This window comes from Mycteria americana, chromosome 3 (assembly GCF_035582795.1).
Source record: "Mycteria americana isolate JAX WOST 10 ecotype Jacksonville Zoo and Gardens chromosome 3, USCA_MyAme_1.0, whole genome shotgun sequence".
Classification (NCBI taxonomy): domain Eukaryota; kingdom Metazoa; phylum Chordata; class Aves; order Ciconiiformes; family Ciconiidae; genus Mycteria; species Mycteria americana.
Window position 1 is genome coordinate 30,861,230 of NC_134367.1, and position 23,926 is coordinate 30,885,155.

General features: G+C 36.7%; 1 protein-coding gene across 1 annotated transcript in view; it reads right to left on the reverse strand.

The window, feature by feature from the left end:
* The window catches only part of EYS (eyes shut homolog), a 951,425-nt gene that overhangs the window by 519,844 nt on the left and 407,655 nt on the right, over positions 1 to 23,926 (reverse strand). The gene's annotated exons all lie outside the window — the stretch shown is intronic.

The following is a 23,926-nucleotide window of genomic DNA, read 5'->3' on the forward strand; positions in this document are numbered from 1 at the left end:
CAAGACATAAAACAATTTGAAATCTTTTTGAAGACATTCATTATGAGAGATATGGTGGTGCACTCTTCTGCTTGCAATTTTCCTGCAACTTAGTGCCACACATCTTCCATCTGAACATCTCAGAGTACTTTATGAAATACTAATTGACAACAACACATACCTAGGTCTCTTTGTAGGCAGCTACTGCCCACTGCGTGGTAAGCAACTAAGCCCCACACAGCCGCTCGCTCACTCCCCTTCAGTGGGATGGGGGAGAGAATCGGAAGAGTAAAAGTGAGAAAACCCGTGGGTTGAGATAAAGACAGTTTAATAGGGAAAGCAAAAGCTGTGCACACAAGCAAAGCAAAACAAGGAATTCATTCACTGCTTCCCAGCCACAGGCAGGTGTTCAGCCATCTCCAGGAAAGCAGGGCTCCCTCACGCACAATGGTTACTTGGGAAGACAAATGCCATCACTCCGAACATCCCCCCTTCCTTCTTCCCCCAGCTTTATATGCTGAGCATGACACCATATGGTATGGAATAGCCCTTTGGTCAGTTGGGGTCAGCTGTCCCAGCTGTGTCCCCTCCCAACTTCTTGTGCACCCCCAGCCTACTTCTTGGTGGGGGCTGTGTGAGAAGCAGAAAAGGCCTTGGTGCTGTGCAAGCACTGCTCAGCAATAACTAAACCACTGATGTGTTATCAACACTGTTTTCAGCACAAATCCAAAACATAGCCCTATAGTAGGTACTGTGAAGAAATGTAGCTCTATCCCAGCCAAAACCAGTACATTAGGGATAATGCAAGAACACTCCCGATTTTTCAGGTGTCTGAGCCAGGGGAGGTGTGGAGGACAGAAGAAGAATGCTTAAGACAAAAGGTCCTCCTCTGGAGCAGAGAAAGTGTCCAGAAGCCAGAAGTTACACCAGTTCCTCTGGCTCTCCATTTCACAACAAAAATGAAATGCATCTCTTGCCTTTCAGTAATGAGGTATTTCCTTATCTAAGTCTCAACTCAAACCCAGCTATTTATTACAAATGTGAAGAGTAAATGAAAAGTACCTATAGCCTTTTATCATCGCTATGCACCCAACTACTGGCAGCTTTTTAAAGGAAGGAATTCATAACAAGAAAGAAGCACAGAGATACCCTAACCTTTGTCTAGTCCATGTGTGAATATACAGCCAAAGATCAAAATCAGGCATTTGCCATAAACCTATTAACATGCTACAGAGTTACTTTAAGATCATGGGGAACGTTTTTACTTAGTGAAGATCAATAGTGTAATATTCACATTAATATGAATGTTAGGTATGTAAACATATTGTACATTTGAGGAAACTGCTTTTTCCACAATACACTCTCAGCCTCCTAACTGAGTCAAAGAGAATAAAACAACAACCCCAGCTTCTATTTTGAAGTCTGTGGCCTCAGCCCCAGCAGCCCTAGAGCACGGGTGCCACACTCTAGTGGGAAGTGCACAACAGGAGATTGGACTTGGCAGGTACCCCCAGGAAAATGAGCTGAGAGGGGCTGCTGTGCAATTCTGTATTTGATCAGATCTTGGCACAATGTTACTTGCACTATGCTAAGCTATATATTGGTACAAATTAGAAGGCAGTTCTGAAATCTGTTTATCCCCCATCTCATGCAAGCATTCAGCAAACAGCTCTGATCATTCATGCTCCTTGGACACTCTTGCTCGTTTAGTGTCACGTTCTCCGGATCACTGGTGTCTTATTTGATATCACCACATGTAAGAACTTAAAACTTTCAGAAATAGATATTTTGGGAACGTATTGCCAAAATCTAAATTCAGGAACAGAGAAACCAAGTTCATCTGTTCTGTTATAGAAGATCTAATTATCAAAAAGGTAATTTTCCTTGTAAGTCAGCATTAGGAAAGAAAATTCTTGATCTGCACTTACCAAGAAATACTTCAAAAGCATTGGCAGGACGGTAGTACTACACAGTAACATACTTGGAGTTCACTTTACTTGCAACTCTAAAGTGATTATTTTTCTTGTATCTGAATGGTTAGAGAATCTCTATAACATCGTATTTCTATTCTACACCATTACAAAAAAAAAGGTCATTTCATGACTGTAGATCTTTTGATTTTGCTGGTCCATTTAGCAAAGACTGTGAGTTTTAAAATATGATAGTCCCAAGGTTACGGGGGTTTTTGATAAACTAATAATTCTAATCTTTGCTATCATAACCGGCTGTATTTTCACTCAATCGTGCTTTCATTCCTATCTTTCCCACACTGCTAATCAGAAATGGTATTAGCTTCCCATGCAAACAAAAAAGTCTGTTCTCCTAAGAAGTCTTACTAATTTAAACTTACCTAATTAGTGAGAGGACATATTAATGAAGTGGGTAGTATTAATGTACACAGACTGCTGCTGTTTTTGTACTATGTACTCTTACTAAAACAATACAACTTACTTTTAAAAACTCACTTTCCTAGTTAATCACACATTACTCAGGAGGTACAAATCTGTATTTTAAGAATTAAAGGTTCTCAGTTCAAATTGAGTAATTTGCTTTTGATAGAGATATGTGTGAAGGCAGTAATAATTAAAAATAGTTCTAGTGTTTTATGAATTTTTAAGGCAGATATTTCTGATCTTGAAGAAAGTAAACACTAGAATAGCTCTGTTATTTTTTTTTTATTATTTTAAATAGTTTGCTTTATAAATAATCCAGTGCCATTCATTCCTACTGCTGCCTTTCATTGCTGCCGTTTTCTATCCTCTGCATAGGTGTAATACATCCACTAAAGGAAATAAACCTGAAATCAAATTACATTATATTTTAAGAAATAGTATATTGCTAGTAAGATATTTAAATATTAGTTTAGCAATATACCAGTAGCAGATTCCAAAATCACCTAATGAAATCTGATTTAACTATAATTAACCCATTAGAAGCTTGGCTGAGATATCTCAATGGCTGCAGCCTTTCATTTGAAGAGGTTGACACATATTGATACATTGATTCTGAAAGACAGATTAAGGGTTAAAGTAGTCATTGATAATTATTCCATATTCACATGTGCTTCCATTACTGCATAATCTATTGAGAAAGGAAAAATTATAGTTCCTTTAGATGATTAACATCTTGTAATTAAATAGGTTCTGTTTTACATTCCTGACCGACTCTTATTTATGCTACATTGATCTACTACCTCAATGCCATTGAATAAATTTTTGCCTGAACGGCTCAATGAATGCAGTGCAAATCCATTATTTGATTGTGGGAAAAGAAGACTCAGTGCGTAATTTTAACGTGTCAATAAATGATTACAAAAATTACGTTTCAAAAGACAAGACGTATTGGGAAAAACGTATTTTATATCTTCCTTTCATTCCTAGACAAAAACTTACAATTATAAACTTGGAGAGTTTTAAAACAGGAATCGTTGCAGTATTTCTTAAAAAAAAAAAAAAAGTATTCAGAATTAGGTACTCAGAATTACCAAATTGTGGATAAATATTCAACATGTATATCGTATAAACAGATTTTCCTTTTCTGTAACTTGAAAACTTAAACTAGATATGACTTAATATATTTAATAGTCACAATAAAAGATAATGTATCACTAAAATACCGTAGAATTGCAATCAAATCTTCAACAGCTCCTAAAAGAAAACAAAATTTATAGGTTACTTCCACTGAAGTGCCCCAACACTTGTTGGTTGATTTGGAAAAAACAAAAGAGTAATGAATTTAGTGAAATTCTGATCAAAGGGCCAAATTAGAACTAGTTATACAATATTGTTAATGCAAACAAATGGTTCTTTCTTGTATGGTCTCATGTCTTTTCTAAAGGCTTGCATACCTCCTCTTGGACAATCCAGTAAAATATTCATAATGAATTAATGGAAAACTAAACCCTCAGAATAACTACATAAACTGAAGCAAGTAACTATTTTTAGTATTCTAGACAGGGTATGCTTATGCAAGATTAAAAACTTGTAAAATTGTTTTTCTACAAATATGTAATTTTGTGGAAATGACAGTGGGCAGAATGTATTTGCCCATTTCCCAGCTTCTATGTGGCAGTGGAAAGAGCAGAATTCAGATAATACTGCGTTAGGGAAGTCAGAGTATAATACATTGCACGTAATTTTAACTATTGTAAAATTAAGCAGCTACTTTAAGATAGGTGTCTAAACTCGCTTTAAAATGGCTAAAGAGAGAAGCAGCTTCAAAGGGTGACCTGTATCATGTCTTAGACACCACCTACTTTGAATGTCCTAGTGGTGTCAATGACTGCAGGTGGAAATTAAATGAGTAATCTGGACTAACTGCCTAGTTTTTAGAGGACTAAAAGGAGGGGAAATTAAGCCTATTCCTAACATCAGCTGTAAACATCATTACCCATGTAATGCAGCTTGCTGTATATTTTTTAAATCTACAATTTCTTTTTTCTGGTGTGTATAGGAGTTTTTGGAATACCAGCACAAGTCCTGAAATGATGTTTACTTAAATAAAGTTTTTCTTCTCAGCCTCAGTCCAACAAGAACATATCACAGTAGTCTTCCTTTATTTCTGTCCAAATACTGTGAAATACTGTACATCGATTTTCAAGGCGATCTTTGCTTAAGAGAATGCTTAATGTCACAAAGTGTCTTTAATCTCCAGCTGTACCTCAAATACAGCACCAAAACTCATGAAGTAGTGTTCAGACAGCAAATAACATGGAAAGCTAGAGAAATGCAACTTTGTGCTTAGTTTCTTTAAAAAACAGGTATCATGAGAGGTAATTAAGATTAGATTCTGTCAAGAAAGACTGAATCTGATGGAAAGAACAGAAACACCTTGTAGTGATATCTCCATATTCTGCCCTTACTAGGAAAGCTTTAGCAATATTAATAGGCCAAATGGACTTTTAGTCCTGCCAGTGTTAAAGTTTCAGACATAGGTAGAGAGTGAAAGTCCATTTGGTCATTCGCACCCTAAAAGGGATTTGTGAGATTTGCTGTGAATACAGACTATAATCATTACAGTAATTACTGGTACAACAGGCTTAAAGATGAAAATTAATACATGTAACACAGGAAAAATAATTAAATAAAAAGAACTAAATAAAAATAATGTAATTTTGAAGTATTAGGTCTAACAAAGAAAATAACTTGCTCAATATTAGAAGCTAGTTCAAAAGTTCTTGCCAAAATGCACTAACTCAAAATATTTTTGATAGTTTTTATAAAAAATAATTTACATTCAGATGCTAAAATTTCTTCTTTAAATTCAACACCCATATTCTAATACCCTCTGAACAAATCAGGCCAAATATGTCCCTGGCATTAATCCCTTAGCATCACTGGATTAATCCATTCCGTTATGAATAAACATTTTCATTTAAATTATTTCCAAGAACAAAATGTAGACACAAATTGTAGACACAAAAAGGCTGGCAATCGTTCATGACTGTAACCTAGACAGTTTGTCATTCTCTTCCAATGTGACTGTCATTTAATTTGAAACCTGCCTTCTTTTTCAATCCTTGTTCAAAGTATGAAAACTTTTAATAAAACTAATCTTGCTGTATTATAAACATTGCAATACAACCAAACGTTCTGCAAAACTGGTGTGAGAAACAGACTATAATACCACAGAACTAGCACTTGAAACATCGCCTGTAAATTGCTTCATAGCTCTGACTGTGCCAGATGTGTTACTGGGCTGAAGACATCTCTTGGCGCTCTGCTTTACAGATGGTACTTATCAAGCTAGAAATAATGCCTCCACGCATCAAAGGAAAGGGAAAAGTACCTCACACATACCATGTTTGGGGGATTATTGATATTGATGGTAACCTGGGGGCTCCCCTGTGTGTCAGAGTGCTGCAGAAGGCAAGGATGTGATGCCATAGATGTGAGAAGACAAGAGTATGGAGTAAGAACAGTAACACCGAGATGAAAAGGAGAGTGCTATTCTACTACTCCTTCAAATCATCCTTTCATGGGAAGGATCAGTCTCTTTCGTACCTTAATAAAGAAAACTCAGCAGACTTTTCCAGTGCCCTTTTTATGTAAACCTACTTAATTAATTGGGGATGCCTCAACCTTTCCGGGAGCTCATCTGCACAATTCCACACCTACATCTGCATCTAGAGATTGTCACATCTTCCATCAAGACTTTCATCTTTTCAACTGTAAACCCAAATAAGCAATTACCCTTCTCTGCCTTCAAGGATTTTTCTCACCAACTTCAGATCCAACCTAGAATCTCTCCCTCTTCCGATCACTAGGCATTTATTCTGTTAAATGTTTTTGCATTTCTTCCCTCAGAAACACATCCCCCCAACATCCAACTGCATTTTTATAAGCTGTAGTGCACCTACACAAGCTAAAAAATCAGATACTAGACTTGATCCTGTAAGCATTTCAGCACAGGAAAGGAGGAAGTTTGAAATGGCAGTAGCTCCTAGAAATATTTTTTTTTTTGCAAACTCTCCTAATCGCAAAACTTGAGCTCCTCAGGAGCTTTTTCCTTTCAACAGAATAGGGCTGGAAGCAGACACTGTGAACATAAGAACGGACCATACAACAAACACCTCTGACTTGTGGGCGATCTCTGAGATGCACAAGCATTTTTAGCTATGCTCTCTCTTTAAGCTTTCATCCTACTACTAACAAGAAAAACTCTTAAGTTTTTCTACATATTTTCGCATTTTGCCTATGACTGATGCACTCATGCCAAATTCTGTAGACTATGCAATGTACATAATGATTTATGTATCTTAAAATCATTCAGCTATTCAGCTTCATTACTTTAAGACACTTTTTTGGTTGGTTTCTTTATACTGCATGCACATAACTGCAAAATTTTCATTTTTTAGACAGAAAAAATCATGATTTTTTTTTTTACAAGAAATTTCTGTGATAATCTCTAGATCTTCCCCTCTTGATAAGTAAGCTTGACATTTTCATGACACTTTGCATTTGGATGTTTTTGTGATTGTGTTGCATTCCTGAGAGTAAAAATACTTTGATTTTTGAACATATAGTACATATTCTGGTTTGTTTACTTCTTATTAGACTTTTAAGAAGACATATCAGAACGTATACATATATATTTTAAAAATATGTAAAATCTCTATATACCAAATATAAAATTATTTGATTGTTAGGGCTAAAGACTGAGGAAGATGATCATTTATAGACCTCTTCAGTTCTTTCTTTTCTAGGAGATGATAGAGAGATTTAAGTGCTGTTTCAGGAGATTAAAAATTCAGGATATTAATTTATGATAATGGCTAGTATGAAAAGAGAGGAAAAGGAAGAAACACAGATTTTGTGTAAGAAAAAAGTCAAAGATGTACTACCCAGAAAAGAAAAACAAATGCATGATAAAAAGCAATTGGTTGCTGAAGGTATACCTGAAAATGGAAAGGAATAGTAAACTAGCATGATATACTAATTTATACATGATATAGAAAAACAAATATAGGTCTTTCTATGGTAACTGAAAATTTTATATCCAATTGAAAAGAGCCAGAACTGAGAGAAAAGGAGAAATGTCCTTTTAGAATTGCTCAGCAATACCCAGGTCTTCTCCTGTTGAAGTCCATTTCAATATCAACTGTTATGATAAGACCATTGACAACTACTTGTGACCATTCCACGAGATGTCTAATAGATAAGATATTAATCAAAAGATCAATTAATAGATTTATCATATGGATTTATATGATGGATATTAATATATAACCAATAGTGAAGCCAATTATATATATATATAAAAAGATTGTATAGCATAAGTCTGAGGAATAAAAATATTGCTCAACTTAAACATGAGCAGAAATACTACAAACCATACTGCAGAGCACGTTCAAGTTACAGAAAAAAATTAACTCCTTTGTTAAATAATTTCAGCATGAGTGTTAAACCCCAAAAGAAGTAGAAAAAATGAGAAGCAACAATATTTTCTAACATGTCTATGTATCACGGAAATTGTGAATGATAACGGTAATGCTTGTGAAAAATCTCTACATTTGTAGATGAATTTCAGGTCCTAGTACCATATTTATGTGAGCTTAGAGGGGCTTAATTAGTGTGGGGGGGGTTAACTCAGAAGTTTTTTTAAATCACCATTCATCTAATAGTTGTCCTCATTACTGATGTAACTCCAAGAATTATATAACCGTAAAAAATTATAAATCATCAACAGAAGTTGTGGAAAAACACTAGAATATGATACTTAACACTGGCAGATATTCATAGCTTCAAAATCTTAATTTGGACATATAGAAAATATGTATTCAAATGTTCCATCTTGGCCATGATCAAGAATGGTAACTGATCACTCCTAGCTGACTTTTTGCACAAGAGAAAAAAACAAGAAAATAATACACAGCAAAAAATGTATCAGCTGAGCTATCTGGGATCAAAAGCAATGTAAAGATAAACTGGTATATGGAAAAATCATGTATTAGTATCTCATAATTAAAGCAAAAACAAGCTGGGATGAGTACTAGGTGAAAAATTCAGGTATTTTACCTAATACAGTAAGATGCAGAAGATACGTCTTGAAAAAATACAGTCAATTCCTGCCAGCTATAAATTTATTTCCATGGCTTTTGAAATACTTTCTATAATAAATATATTTTCTGAAAACACGTATGTACAAAACCACATTGTAAATAAATGCTTTAGTCTCCTTAGAAGACATTTTTCATCAGAATTTGTCTTTCATCTCTGATAAATTATCTTTGATACAATATGCCCCAATCATCATATTCTAAAACAACAATCTTACAAATCTAGAAATACGTTGCCTCTTAAAATTAGTCACTGACTGCAAAAAACTCATACTCATTTTGTCACAGTGACATTAATCTTGTGAACAGCATAATGTCCTTTTAGCATCATTTTAGTATTGCCTCATTCAGCCTGTTATGAGTAAATAAGCTGTAACAAAAGTTTTCCAAGTATGCTGCATGAAAAACTAGGGATGATAAGGTTGCTGAGGTTGTTTTTGTTGATTTAATATTAAGAAAGATTTATTATAGCATAGTGACTAATACCAGAGATTGGTATTTTCTATTTCTATTGTATTTTGTGTCAGTAATAGATTTATTTCAGGCAATTATTTCACTTTCCTTATATAAAGTCAAGTTAAATTGGTGCTGATCAGACTGCAGAAAATTTGAGTGGTTGCAAACTATTTTGAAGTAGTGTATTTTTTTCTTTCTTTAGACAAGGTTTGATTTCCACTCTGGATTCAAAAGTGAAGAGAACTTTACAAGATAAGATTAGACCACAAAAACCAAATTAATTAAGACAAATACAGATTAATTTGCTTGGTCTAAAACTTTTAAGATATTTGTTTTCATTAAATATCCATTTTGGATCTTAGATATGCATGCATGGTTTTTGAGAACCGTATCTGCCCATTTAATTTAAAAGTGAATGCAAGAACCAGAGAGATTAAATACAAAAACAACACCTGTAGCTTGCACTGTGTGGTATTTAGATATTTGACCGGAGCATGATGAGACCATCAGAAGCTGCAATCTACCTAGGCAAATTAATTCTTGGCTTACTGCAGTGCCTAGTCATAGCATCAGATCAAGCACTAGATCTTAGAGAATTCACCACTTTCTACTACAAATAACAGAAATTCAAAAATTCATAATCTTGTGACAGGTGAAAGGGAACACACCATATAGAAAGTCTAGAATTTAATGACAGTCCTATTAATGTTTTAACAGTCTGACAGTCAAACTTATCAGTACCGAAAAGCATTAATATTAAAATAGTTAAAATGGTTATACCAAAAATCTCCCCAAACCTTGCCACTATCTAACCCTTTCCACTAGAGGTGTGCTCACGCTTCAAATGTCCCTGTATGTCTAAAGTGTGACACTACAGTTTTCTCCTGAAAATTGTAGATGGGGGATGGTGGGAGGGACATCGCAAGGATTTGCCAGCATCATGATGTCTTTGCCAGGAGGACTGTGATGTGCCTGGTGGGGGATTTCTTTCTTCTCTTTGTTTAAAGGAACATGATACTGACACTTTCTTCCTCCCCTAGTCTTGGGCTCTGCTTGGGTTTCCTTGTACACCTTTCCCTGTCACAGCCCCCTTCCCTCTCCCAGGCTACCAGCTGCAGCCTGGCAGTGTCCCCCAGCCCCCCAACACAAAGGGCTATGGTTTGCCAGGCAGTGACTTGGGGGCAGGCTGTCACCCCTCCCCAGAGAGGCCATCCCCAGAGCTGAAGCTGGAGCAGGGGAGGAGCAGTCACTGGCCCTGGCGCAGGGGTTAAACCAGCAACACCCAGCTCAGGCCACGGCAAGGCTGAGCCTCTGCACTGCCGGGTCAGTGCACAGCCAAGCCTCCCCCTGCTAACGGCAGAAACCGTATTTACTGGATTACAAAATGATAAAATCAAGCTATACCTAAAGGTATCACAGTTTAGAATTATGATTCAGTTCACAGATGAATAAACTTAAAAAAAGGGATGGAGAACCAGATAAATCTGAAGACAGTGCAAGTAAAATCTATTAATTCATGTCTGAATATCGGAAACATGACAAAAATGTCATAGTTGTCAATATTGCCAGAGGAGGTCACACTGTAGCTGGGCAAGCTGCAAATATCAATTCAATATTTACGACATTTTAACTTTGATTTTAAGAACACAAGGTTTAGTATGAACAATTACTTTATTAAAATTGAGGAAACTTTTAAAACTAAAAGATAACTGAGAACTTGTAACTGAAAGACAAATTTCTAAGAAGCAAAGTATCTCTCATTTGAACTAATACCGTTTAATACAGACAAAAGAACTGTATTGGTATGTTGTATTGCATATATAATATATGTATTTCATATACTGCATATATATTAATATAAACACACGCATAGTCTTACAGAGAAATAGCCATGTTTTTTTCAGTATAGTCACTGTTTATTAGCCATTTTAATTTTAACACTGTAATACAAAATGGAGTGTAAAAATAAAATTAAAATAAGGGAAAACTGGAAAGCTGTACTATGTGGTAAAGGCATCAAGAAAAAGATGTTCTAGCATCACTCTAAAATAACACAAGTATAGCTTTGTGTAAAAAAAAAAATATATATTCACATTTACATCCTTATCACTCTATAACCTGAATACCTTCAGAATATACTAATATTATTATTATTATTATTATAGCTTTTGATTTTCTTCTCTATTAGACATGTTTTATGTAGTCTGTAACAGCCATTTAAAACTGAAGCAGTTATGCATTTTTACAGTCAAATGATAATAAAAGTCGACGTTTATTGTATAGCTAAAAACTCAACTTGTCTTTCTCTTCTTGGGACACAAGGAATCATACTTACTACTAATAAAGTAATGTATTATTCACATTACAGTTTAAATGTCCCATCAGAAATTAGAACAATACTGTCATTGGAGGTTCTCCAGACCCAACTGGACAAAGCCCTGAGCAGCCTGGTCTGACCACATAGCTAACACTGCTTTCAGCAAGAGGTTGGACTAGATCTCACAAGGTACCTTCCAACCTGAATTATTCTGATTCAAGAATGACATTTCCCCTGGTAGCTTGACCTGGTAGCTTGGTTAATGGCAAAATGCATGGGACTGAAAGTATGCAACGGGTGCATGGAAGCAGATAACAACGCAACAAGAATTTGATCATGGTTATATGCAAAATTACTTGTGAATAGCATGTATTTCATCATAGCCTAATAATTTTCAAAATTCTTATGCTATTTAATAACAGTCTGGTCAAATTCAACCTCCCCCAAAAAAATCCAAAAAGAAAGTATGCAAAAAAGGTATGCTGCTTTTTCTTCCATTTAGAATGATGCCAATCCATGCAGGCAAGCAGGAAGTACAAACACTTGGAAATAATCTTAATAACTGGAAATAATCTTAATTACTGATGAGAAAATGTATTATTTAGAATACAGGTATGCCTTGGGCAGTATATTTAGGCACTAATGTTTGGTTCACTTAATTACTATAGCACACCACCTTTACTATTTGTTTCAAATGAGAACTTGGCAACTTAGGATAGTACTTTAGGCTGACTGCGGGGAAATAAAACAGATCCAAGTCATGTAATCAGTGAGACACAGAGAGTTGTCCCACACATTTTTCCACTACAAACTAGGAAAAAAAAAATGGAATTGCTAAGAAATCTACTAGATTCTTAGCATGAAAGGTCAGCCCATTCTGTTTTAGTGAACAAAATACTCTTCATGAAGTCATTTCTTTCTCTGAATCCTGGTGATGATAAAAGACAGAGATTGCTGGCAGAGACAGCTACAGAGAACCAAAAAAATCCATGACGCTACCATGGCCATGCTTTTCAGAAATAAGCAGCACAACTTTACAGTAACTGTTCTAACCTATAGCATTTTGAGTTCCGCGAAGTGAAACCATCACTCAGCAGTCATTGCTTTAGATATTTATTGCTGTGACTGATTGAATTATCCACAGGTTTTTAAGTGATGAATTGCATGTTTTTATCTAACTAGTTCCCAGTCATGAATTTTTGAGTGCATAGCAAAAAACCACACCATCAGAAATGGCTATTAAAATATTCTTTCATTTGTAACATTATCTTTTAGAAATACTACAATAATTTAATGTAAAAGATTTAGACATTAAGTACATTTACAACTTACACAAAGCTCAAAGAAATATTGCAGAATCATAGAAGAATAGACTGGCGTTATGATAAATAACGTTCCTCTGTGGTGTTCTAGCATTAAAGCCGCTTAAAAGTTCCTTTGTCACAGTATTTGTAGCACAGCAATTTGTGCGGAAATTGAGAGTTCAATCCCCTGGGCCTTGGGAACTCTTACAGAATAGAAACTCCTTTAAAGCATGCACAGTGGCATACTTGAATACATTCAAAGACCCCTCCAAAGTTATACTTGCTGAAAAGTACAGTGACTTTCCTAGCTACCAGTAACAGCTAGGAAACAGCTCTAACAGGTGTATCAGGGCTTTCTCAAATTTCTTGTAGGTATAATGTGAAGCACTGATTTTGGCTCTAGAAGCCCTAGATAATTTAAATTCTCACCTAATAGCTTACCGTAATACATAAGACTTAGACAATCATTTGACCACAAGCTCAAATGTTCTCACTGTATAGTCCTACCCCCTGAATTCTGCATTTCAAGCAGCTCAAAAAATCTGCAGGGAAGGATTCTACATCTGCTTCACCCTGAAACACTGATCTGATAGATTATATTTATAAGAAGGTAAATTAGAATGTTATCAATTTCAGTTACTATCTGTTTAGCTGGGGATTGTCTCAGTTTTATTAAATGTTCCTGTCCTGTTAAACAGTATGTGTGGGTCCTAAGAAAGATACTTATGTGGTACATACAGTATCATGATCAAAAACATAAAGCAAACCACAGAACTTCACAGCAGCACGTCCATAAACAGGACACAATATTTAACAGTGATTCTACTCTTGTGAGGTATGGTTTCCTGGAGGAAGGGATTATTATTATCATTTTCATTATTATTATTACTATGATTACTATGATTGCCACTTTGTGGCAACAAGACAGAAATAACAAGAACGGTGCCAATATTCTTGGAGGCCTCAGCAAAATCCATTACTTTGAGAGAGGCAACCAGCCTTTCCATGAAATCCACATGGGAAGTCAGGTACCGAAGGACTTTAGAAGCTAGAAAACTGAGGAAAGAACTATCAGCACATGTCTAGGTAGGATAATGCAGTAGAGTGTTAGAGTCGCTAAGAAAGATGTGCAAAGCAGTAGCTCTGGAAGGCCAAAAGCACTTTAGCCATGTTAGTATGACATTGTATCTGGCTTTTACCGGCATGCCTCTAAGGAGACCTCATTAGCCTCGGGCTGACACCATTCTGATGCAGCTAAATTTTTTTTTTTTTTTTTTTTTTTTGCTATTCAATGTAGCTTGCAAATTTTGAACTGTGATGTACAGTATGCTTACTGCTGTCAGCTGCATGAGTCTAAGGGATCACCTTCCTCCATTTTCACTAACAAATTAAAAAACTGTTCTCAAACATTTCTAAATCTGCTTCATATAGAGCAAGAATGTTTCACATAAACTGACAGAATGCATGGACAGCTCACCTACTGGATATTTTATATTGAAAATATTTCTTCTGTTTTTTTTTTTCCACTTAGTATAAATGATTAATATTAAACAGACCAGCTGCAGAAAGAGAGAGGACGTCGGAGAGGATGCATCACCATAATCTTAAATTATGTCCAAGAATCGGATTAAATACTTTGTTCTGGTCAATATGGAGTGATGTATGCAAAAAGAAGCAGAAGTTATTTGAAACTCTTTATTAATGTTGCTCCATTAGTAACCTCTATGATAGTGCAGGAAACTCAGAAGAAAGTCTGTGAGAATCAAACTGAGATTTTCTCCCAATCCATGATACTACTTTAGGCCATGGGTACAATGGGAAATCAGTGTAAGTCCTAACATGTAAATGACTGTATGAACAGTGTCCTTTTTATCATTATTAAGTGTTGTCTTCTACATTGATGCTATTCATAAATAACACACTGTTTCTTTTCAGCAGTCAAAAATAAGAAGCAGAGCTAGTTCTATTCCTCTTTTACTGACTCCTGTTAAGTCCAGAAAAAGAAGCTGGTTCTGTTTGAAGATAAATAGTAATTAACTGTACAAGAAATTGGTGAAATCACCTTAGAATTGCTATACTAAATACATTCAAATTAGACAGTAATGAGCATGAAGAACAAACACTTCACATTTAGATATTCTTTGCCAAAAGACAAGGATTTTCCTCCCTAAAGGCACAGATCTGTAACCCAGAACAATTATATTTTACTGAACAAGGGGAGTGTACTGTCATCCAAGTTCCTAATCACCAGATTTAATTTGTATACACAGTGAGAGCTGCTGTTGCCAAACATTCATTATGAATGGGCTGTAGCATCGCATATTTTGAGTATAATCTGTACAAAAAATTAGGTAGTTATTGACTTTGTCTCCTTAAGGACCAGAGACTTTGCATGCACTACAGAGACCTTTCTTTCTTACAAACAGGATTCTTAGCTGTTCAGTAACTTCACTGCTTTGAAACTACAAATACATTTCCATAGCTTTCTAGTTGGAGGTCACCGCTATATGGTATAGTAACCTTTACAGACCACATAAAATAAATGTTTCCTCAAAGAAGAAAACATGTACTGGACTATCTTCTCCTGTAGCTGAAGCTATAAATACAACATTTGAAATAAAATTATAAAAAGGTCACATCCAAATAGTGAACTTGGGTACCAAAGGTTAGACACAATAATCTACCTTGGTTTCTGTTGTGGCATACAGAACACTGGGCCAAACATGTATTCTTGTACTCAGTTCTTGTATTCATTTCCTTTCATTCAGTACCCACAGGCTGCATCTGAGGGTGCTGAGAAAGCTGGCTTACGTCCTTGAAAGGCTGCCTTCTGTCATGTCTGAAAGGCCATAGAAATTGGGGAAGGTCCCCAGTGATTAGGAAAGAGAAACATTGCACTTACCTCCCCCAAAAAACCAAAGGGTGATCTGGGGAACTACAGGCCAGTAAACGTCACTTTAGTCCCTGGGAAGATCATGGAGTGAACCCTCTTAGAAGCCATTTCTAGGCAACAGAAGAAGGTGGTAACTGGGAACAACTAGCATAGGCTGAGAGCAGCCCTGCAGAGAAGGACTTGGGGCACTCGTGGATGAAAAGCTGGACACGAGCCAGCAATGTGCGCTCGCAGCCCAGAAGGCCAACCGTATCCTGGGCTGCATCAAAAGAAGTGTGGCCAGCAGGCCAAGGGAGGTGATTCTGCCCCTCTACTCCACTCTGTGAGACCCCACGTGGAGTACTGCATCCAGCTCTGCAGCCCTCAGCACAAGAAAGACATGGAGCTGTTGGAGCAGGTCCACAGGAGGGCCACGAAAATGATCAGAAGGATGGAACACCACTCCTATGAAGAAAGACTAAGAGAGTTGGGTTATTCAGTCTGGAGAAGAGAAGGCTCCGGGGAGACCTTATTGCAGCCTTTCAGTACGTAAAGGGGGCTTATAAGAAAGATGGGGACAGACTTTTTAGCAGGGCCTGTTGCAACTGGACAAGGTAATGGTTTTAAACTAGAAGAGGGCAGATTCAGATGGAAGGAAGAAATTCTTCACTGTGAGGGTGTTGAAACACTGGAACAGGTTGTCCAGAGAGGTGGCAGATGCCCCATCCCTGGAAACATTCAAGGTCAGGTTGGACTGGGCTTTGAGCAACCTGTTCTAGTTGAAGCTGTCCCTGCTCATTGCAGGGGGGTTGAACTAGACGACCTTTAAAGGTCCCTTCCAACCCTAACTATCCTATGATTCTATAGGTTTATCAAGAGTAAATCATGCCTGAACAATCTGATTGCCTTTTATGATGAAATGACTAGGTTTGTGGAAGAGGAGACAGCAGTGTATGTCACTTATCTTGATTTTAGTATGGCTTTGACACTATCTCCTACAATATTCCTGTACCCAAGTTAGGATGTTAGAGTCTGGAAAGGTGGACAACTGGATGGCTAAAAAGCTGGCTGGCTGGCTGGTTGGGCTCAGAGGATTGTGGTTTATGGATCATACTCTCCCAGGAGGCTTGTTAAAAGAGGAGTACCCTCAACTCTGCCACTAGGCTCAGAAACCTGGGAGGCTTGAGACCAGACATCAGTAGTAAACCCTGAAAAAAAGACAACTTCGGTTACCTCAGACTCTTCCATGTCTTTTGTCACTAGGTTCCCCCCCCCCCCCCCCCGAGAACTAAGCCCTCCTTTTTTGGCCTTCTTTTTGCTGCCAATGTACGTATAGAAGGCCACCTTGTGGCTTTGCACATCCTTCTCTATTCTCATCTCTAGCTGAGCTTTTCCTTTCCTAATTTCAACTCTGCACACCTGGGCAATGGCTTCATATTCCACCTAAGTAGCTCATCCCTGCTCTTTCCACCAAATGTGTGCTGCTTTTCTGCATCTGAGCTCAGTCAGGTGTTTCCTATGCATCCTTGCTGGCCTTCTGCCACGCCTTCTTGACCATTCTCTTCCTTGAACAAGGATGAGCAGTAATTGGAACAAAGCTGCTAGAGACTAAGATTTAATTGGTTAAAGTATGGCTTAAGGCTCTAGTTAGTAGATGGTAAGTCACTTTGAGAGGAAAAAGAATGCTTATGTCCTGACCTTGGCTCTCAGGGGAGGGAGAGGGAACTAGCAGTCTAGACTTGGCACTTCAAGCCAAATACTCAATGAGGTTACACATTACTGTTCTACGTTCTTTCTGGGCCAGGAACCTTTGCTGAAGCTCAACAAGGACAGTAAAAGTGCCCCTTCCTTTCCTTACAAATGAGGCTAACTTATAGCATGGAAACTATAGCACTTCTCAGGAAAATGCAGGAAGTAAATTTGCCCCTTCATGATGGTGTGTTCACTGAACCTAAAATTCCCAAAACTTATGTGAATGCTCTAATCATTAAACTAAAAGACTAACACCACTACCTCCCCATTTAGTACAGAAACCCAGTTCTGCCAGTATACATGTTAAATTTGTTCTTGGCATGCCAATCAGTTTTGGCCTCTCTTGATATGTAAGCTGCACCTTGCTTTGACATCTTAGGGAGCGTACCATGAGATTCCTCCCCTCTGACTCTAAATAAAGTCACTTCAGTTAATAGTGTAGTTGCTCTTCTTCCTCTGGATATCAATAGCAAGGAATACAGACAGAGGTTTGAGGAGTGCAGATGCAATCACTGCCAGAGTCAGCTGGCAGTGTAAAGCTGTAAAAGTAGCTGGGAAGGTCAAAAAGATAAAGAAAACTTCTCTCCCTTTTCATTGATTAGATCTTGTGGGACTTTTTTGTTAGGTCAGCCCGTTGTATAAAAAGCAGAGCAGAGTTTTCACTGTCACATAGACAAGATGAACAGCAGGTTCTGAGGCCCAGGATAAGGAAGGCTGGGGCTCAGAGCAGGCATTAAAGATAAAATACAAGATGAGTTATTTAAGCCAAGGTTTTGACTTCGTTTAACATACAACTTAAGTGCACACTTAGTCACTTCCAAATGTCAGTTTGTACTGATCTCGTACAGAAGATAAGACTGTAAGGGTAGATCTGAGATTAAGAGAATAGCTATTTAGAATTAAGGAATAATTACTGCTCTGCAGAAATGATGACTGAACCTTCACAGCAAAAAGTGATTTCATGATACTTAGTCATTTTTAGGCATCTTTTGGATCAGATGTCCAGTAACTGGCAGTCTGAATCAGCATTTTTAATTTATATATCTCAGTTTACTACACAACCTATTTTAGCCACTGAAATCTTATTTTGAGTATTGCGTGGAGGTGTCAACGTGTTGGCGGGGGCGGGGCGTGAGCTGCAAGGCAGCTTCTGTGAGAAGAGACCAGAGGCTGCCTCATGCCGGACACATATGCTTCCAGCCGGCTCCAATGGACCCACTGTAAGACACAGCTGAGCCTCTCAGCCAAGATGGTGGCACCTCTGTAAAAAAAAAAAATTTAAGAAAGGGCAAAATGCCACACAGGCAGAGTGAGGAGGGGGGAAGTGAGAAACAATCTTGTGAGCACCAAGGTCAGAGAAGGAGGAAGAAGAGGTGCCCCAGGTGCTGGAGCAGAGATTTCCCTGCAGCCCATGCAGGAGACCATGGTGGAGCAGGTATTTCCCTGCAGCCTGTGGAAAGCACTCCAACACAAGCAGGATATCCATGCTGCAGCCCATGGAGGACCCTACGCTGGAGCAGGTGGTTATTTCCTGAAGGAACTGTGGCCCGTGGAAAGTCCATGCTGAAGCAGCTGTATCTTGAAGGACTACAGCCTGGGGAGAGGACCCACGCAGGAGCAGGGGAAAAGTGTGAGGAGGAGGGAGCAGCAGACAACAGCTGTTATGGATTGGCCAGAACCCCCTATTCCCCATCTCCCTGTGCCCTTGGGGCGGGGAGGTAGAAGAATTGGGAATGAAGTTTCGCCAGTGAAGGGCAGGGGAGGGGAGAGATGAACGGGGGAAAGTGTTGCTTTATTTTGTCTTTGTTTCCTACCATCCAAAAATTTATTTTAATTGGCAATAAAATATATTAATTTTCCCCAAGTCGAGTTTGTTTTGCCTCTGATGATAAGTGGTAAGTGATCTCTTTATCTCGACCCATGAGTTTTTTCATCTTTATTTTCTTCTCCTGACCTGTTGATGAAGGGGACTGAAAGTCTGGGTGAGCACCTGGCCAAGGTCAACCCAACATATTTTAGGAAAAAACCTGTAGTCTTTGCAAGAAATCTTAGAATTACTTAGTTAACCTCAAACAAAGAAAACCAGAAAATAAAGACTTAAGAATTACCAAGTCTGTCAATGAAGGCAGTAATGACTTGGTAATCCTAGAACCCTTTCAAATGAAGCAATTAGGAATTATGAAACAAAATTCTACAGTCAAAAAACTTGTGTTCTTATTAAACCCATTTTGCAGGAGACTTGGTGACCCAGACATTTATGGTTTATACTTGAATATAAAATAAATTTTTCATGAACATGAAAAATGTTTTACTTGAGGCATGTCTGAATCATCTACATTATACTTTGACGTAAGGTTGTTCAGATGGTATGATTTATAAAGAAGAAGTGATTAACACCTCAATCATTAAAACAACCTTCAGGGTAACCGATCATAATACATTATGTTTAATTACTTATTCCTTTTAAGATGTTATATCACGCAGCTGAAGAGAAAGTAATATTAGTGTTTTACTTAACAGGTTTTTAAACTCAGTGGAATATACATATATGTCTTTTTTCTTGTTTTATTATTTACATAATTGTGTACCAGTGCTCATTCAGAATGCAACATCACATTGATTTGTGATAATGAAGACATAGCTATATTTGTTGATTATATTTCCTTATTTTGCTTTTAATTTTAAATTGCTGATTATGTTCTATTTAATTTATAATTCCACAGTCATCAGTTCCACTTGTTTGCACTGTATCTTCAGATCCTCTAACAAAAGTTTAGTAACCTACCAAGCCAAAATTAAATCTGACGTAGCCTTCGATTTCATTAGATTATGAGCAAATTTCCTGTATTTATAGTAACATTTATGAAATCAAAGGATGCTGGAATCATATAGAGAAAAACAGTCCCTGAGTAAGACATATTTAAAAGGGTATCTTAGTGCTAAAAGATGACTATAGTGTTTTCTTACTCAAAAGATCTATCCTCTATGTACATTAAGTCTCATATTTGGTACATTACAAAGCATAATGCTTAGAGTTGCTTGTTTCTTTACAACATTTGCAGTACAAATTCAACAGTTCATGTTACAGCCATTAACATTCATCACTCCAGCCAACGACCGCCTGACCATTTAGACAAAATAGGTTTTAGATTCAGTGACTCATGAGGTATCTTTCAGTTTTATGTTGTTATATCTAACACTCAGGTACCACCAATGTAGAAACAATAAGCAGTTAACAACTGTGATCTTGAGTAAAGAGCTATTCTACTTAGGACACTCAGCCACTGAATTTTTTCACAGTTAGTTCTATACAACAGGCCAGACTTTTCTCATCTAAAGACAGGAGGTATGGAACAAGAATGATCAGACTGGGGAATTAAAGAGTTCACAAAATTTTGTAGCTAACTGGTTACCTAGAGAGTTTATGCTATGCTACTGTTAAGTTTCTTTGTGGTGCCTAAGCATTAAACACCAAAAATAGTTTTCCAGGCCTGCATCTTTCAACATGAAAGCTTAATGCTATTTCAAATAAATCAATATTTTTTGCAATGGAGTGTAAAACTAGAAAAATGTAATGATCTTTCTGTGTGCTTGGAAGTGAGTGGTCAAACTAATGTAAGGAGACAGTCTGTAGCTTTAGTATGCTCAAGTCATAGATCTGGAGGAACAACATATGTCTGTTTACAAAGATCCTTCTGGGCAACAAGGATGTTGTATACTGTATATACACAGTTGCTAAAGAGCAAATACAAGTAAAAGAACAGCAGCAGCTGACAGAGCTGGAATAATTACATCTTGTGTTACCAAGAGGACCTAGTGGAACTGAGCAGTGTTGTTTCATGGAGCAACACTGGCCAGCCAAAGCAATGAAAAAAACAAGAGGGGCCAAGCTGGGGATGGAAAGTTCATGTCACAAGGCCATCTGCACCCTTCTTGCTAGCCAGTGTGATTGAGGACAACTAAACATACGCAGAAGGCTACTGCAGAAGAGGGGATGCAGTCATCTCTAGAAGGTATTTAAAAAAAAAAAAAAAAAAACCCACAAAAACAAAACACAGAGGAAAGGAACTGTGTACTTTTGAAGTTGATTATTTGGTATTATCCTTTTGTTACTTTTCTTCTCTTTCTAACAGAGCACTGCTTTATTAAGTCACTTCTCATTTTGGGCCAGGGAAAAAACAGTTTCTTGCATGCCCAGATCACTTAGTTTTATTTTCCAAAGTATCTGGGGTGAGGACTTTAACTAGGGTTTATTAGTGATATCTAGGTTTTAAGAAGACCATTGTTGCTGCCAGTTACATCCTGACAGAAAGGATATATCTGTGCATGTCATCTGAACTGTGATCACTTTTATTAAGAGCCTACCTGAGCTGCAAAACAGTAGATTTTATCTTAGCAGTGTTGAGAAAAAGTTATGTTTTAATAGTTAATAAATTATTTTTAATGTATTTTTGTTAACAGCTATTTAAAATTAAATAAAATTATGAACAACATAAAATAAATCCAAAATAAGATAAATTTATGGAAAACTTAAAAATTTAAGAGCTACATTAGCTGCCAAAATTCTAGAGCTTACACAGCACAGGTCAGTGTCTAAAGACTGCCTTCTCTAAGACATTAAATTACATTATGACCAGAAAAAACATTCAAAATGTCTGATGAAAGTTAATACTTTTAAAGAAAGTTTTTATAACTAAAATGAAATATAGTAACATAATTTGGCCTAACCCATTTAAGGTATTGTAATTTGTTTCCAGTTACCATTCAAATTTATAAATATATTATTTTAATAGTTATAGTCAATGATTTAAGTTTTCTCTGTACCACTACATTAAAACTTTTTTGAAATTCAAATGATCACTGAAATCAATACACACTGTTATGTATCTTTAAAGGCGCCTTGTCTGTGACAAAAAAAAAGGCTGTCCCTAAATTTATGAAATTACCAAAGATGAAAGTGGAAATACACCTACCTTTCAAACTGTTAAATAAATTACTTTTGTTATACTGTTATAAATTCAGTACCTTAAATACTAATACTTTGTAGTTTTGAAGCATTTTCTTTCACTATTTATAATTCCAAAGCTTGGTACTCTCAAACAGTACAATCACCTTTTCTGTCATGTAGGTAACATAAAACCAAAAAAAAGTTGTGAATTTGAATATGAAAAATAAGATATTAGCTATTTGAATTGTAATTGCTAGAAAAAGTTTTCAAAACCTCAAACTATCAGAGAACTATTTTACAATTCTGTATGTTTGCCAGGGAAATATACACTTGACACACACTCTTTTTGCTTTATAACCCAGAAAAGCAATGTCTTGCTCTGAAAAGACCTCGCTTTGAAATCAAATTACTTGCACTCACTTCTGGGCCTGCTAACGCTGCAACTTCATGTTAAAGCCTTAGTTCAACTGCTACACGAAACACTTTGTATTGGATGAATTATTCCTTCAGACTTAATCTAACTGGTACATTGCATAGCGGATGTCCAAATAGTGTCACTTTGGGGGGGGGGGAGCAGAAATCACTAGTTATAATTAAGTGATAGGCAATCTATCACTAATTTTTGAGTAATGTTTTAGTGTTTGATAGACATCTGGATATCACACCACCCTTGTTCATAAATAACTAGCACTAAATAGTATAAAATTATTCTTGTAAATATACTAAAATAATCTGTACCAGTAAATAACTACTTTTAATAGTAAACAACTACTACAGCTGATTTAAAAAAAACTTACAAAAAAAACCCAAGAAAACCCAACATCCTATCCTTGTTGGTTAAATGTGTTAGGGAAAAGAACTCAAGTCAAACTGCTCAGTCAATAATGAAGAATCATAAAAGGAAAGTACACCTGCAGATTTCTTATCCTTTTCAAACTAGTCTCAAGCCCTACAGGTACAGGTGTCTTATGTTTTATGAATATAACTGGGAATTCTTACAGAAACATATACATAAAGGTGAAGACAACTGTTTTAATATCTATTAGTTAAAATTATAAATCTGCAGCACCACTGCCTAATGAACCAAAGTTTCAGTGATACCCAAGAAATACTATTCAGAACACAGCCCTTCTGAAAAAAATACTGGGAGGGGAGAGCTTTTAAAGTTTTAGGCGAGAGAATTATATAGATTTTTCCAATTTTTTTTTCTGAAATGTCAATGATAATTTGGAAGAACACTGCACAAGCGGTATGTGGACTAAAGTTTGTGGTGAACGGAAGAAGGATATAGAGCTATAGAGATATTCCCAAAACTGTACTTGTTCTTTGTTCTGCGGATAAATTACATTCCTCTCAGTTCAGTGGATGCAAATTGCATCCTTTCTAATCTTATGAATTATGTGGTATTCATTACAGGCTGGAATAGGTAACAAAAAACATTTTATGCAGAAAGAATGCAGAAATGATACAAGTTGAGGCAGACAACTAATAAACATTTCTGCAGTCATAAGACCCCATGTGTTTTCAGGTTGCTTAAGCTGGATGCATCAAAAAATTAAGTATGAACTACTTGCTCTGCAGCACACAGAGCATTTAAATAAAAGTCAACATCATCTTAGAGCAATTTCACTACATCTCTACCCATTAAGTATTTTGTCATTAGTTCTGTAAAAATGTAAAGATTAACACTAAAGGCAACAGTGTCAGTCCAACAGATCAGCAAAGTCAAAGTGTTACTATG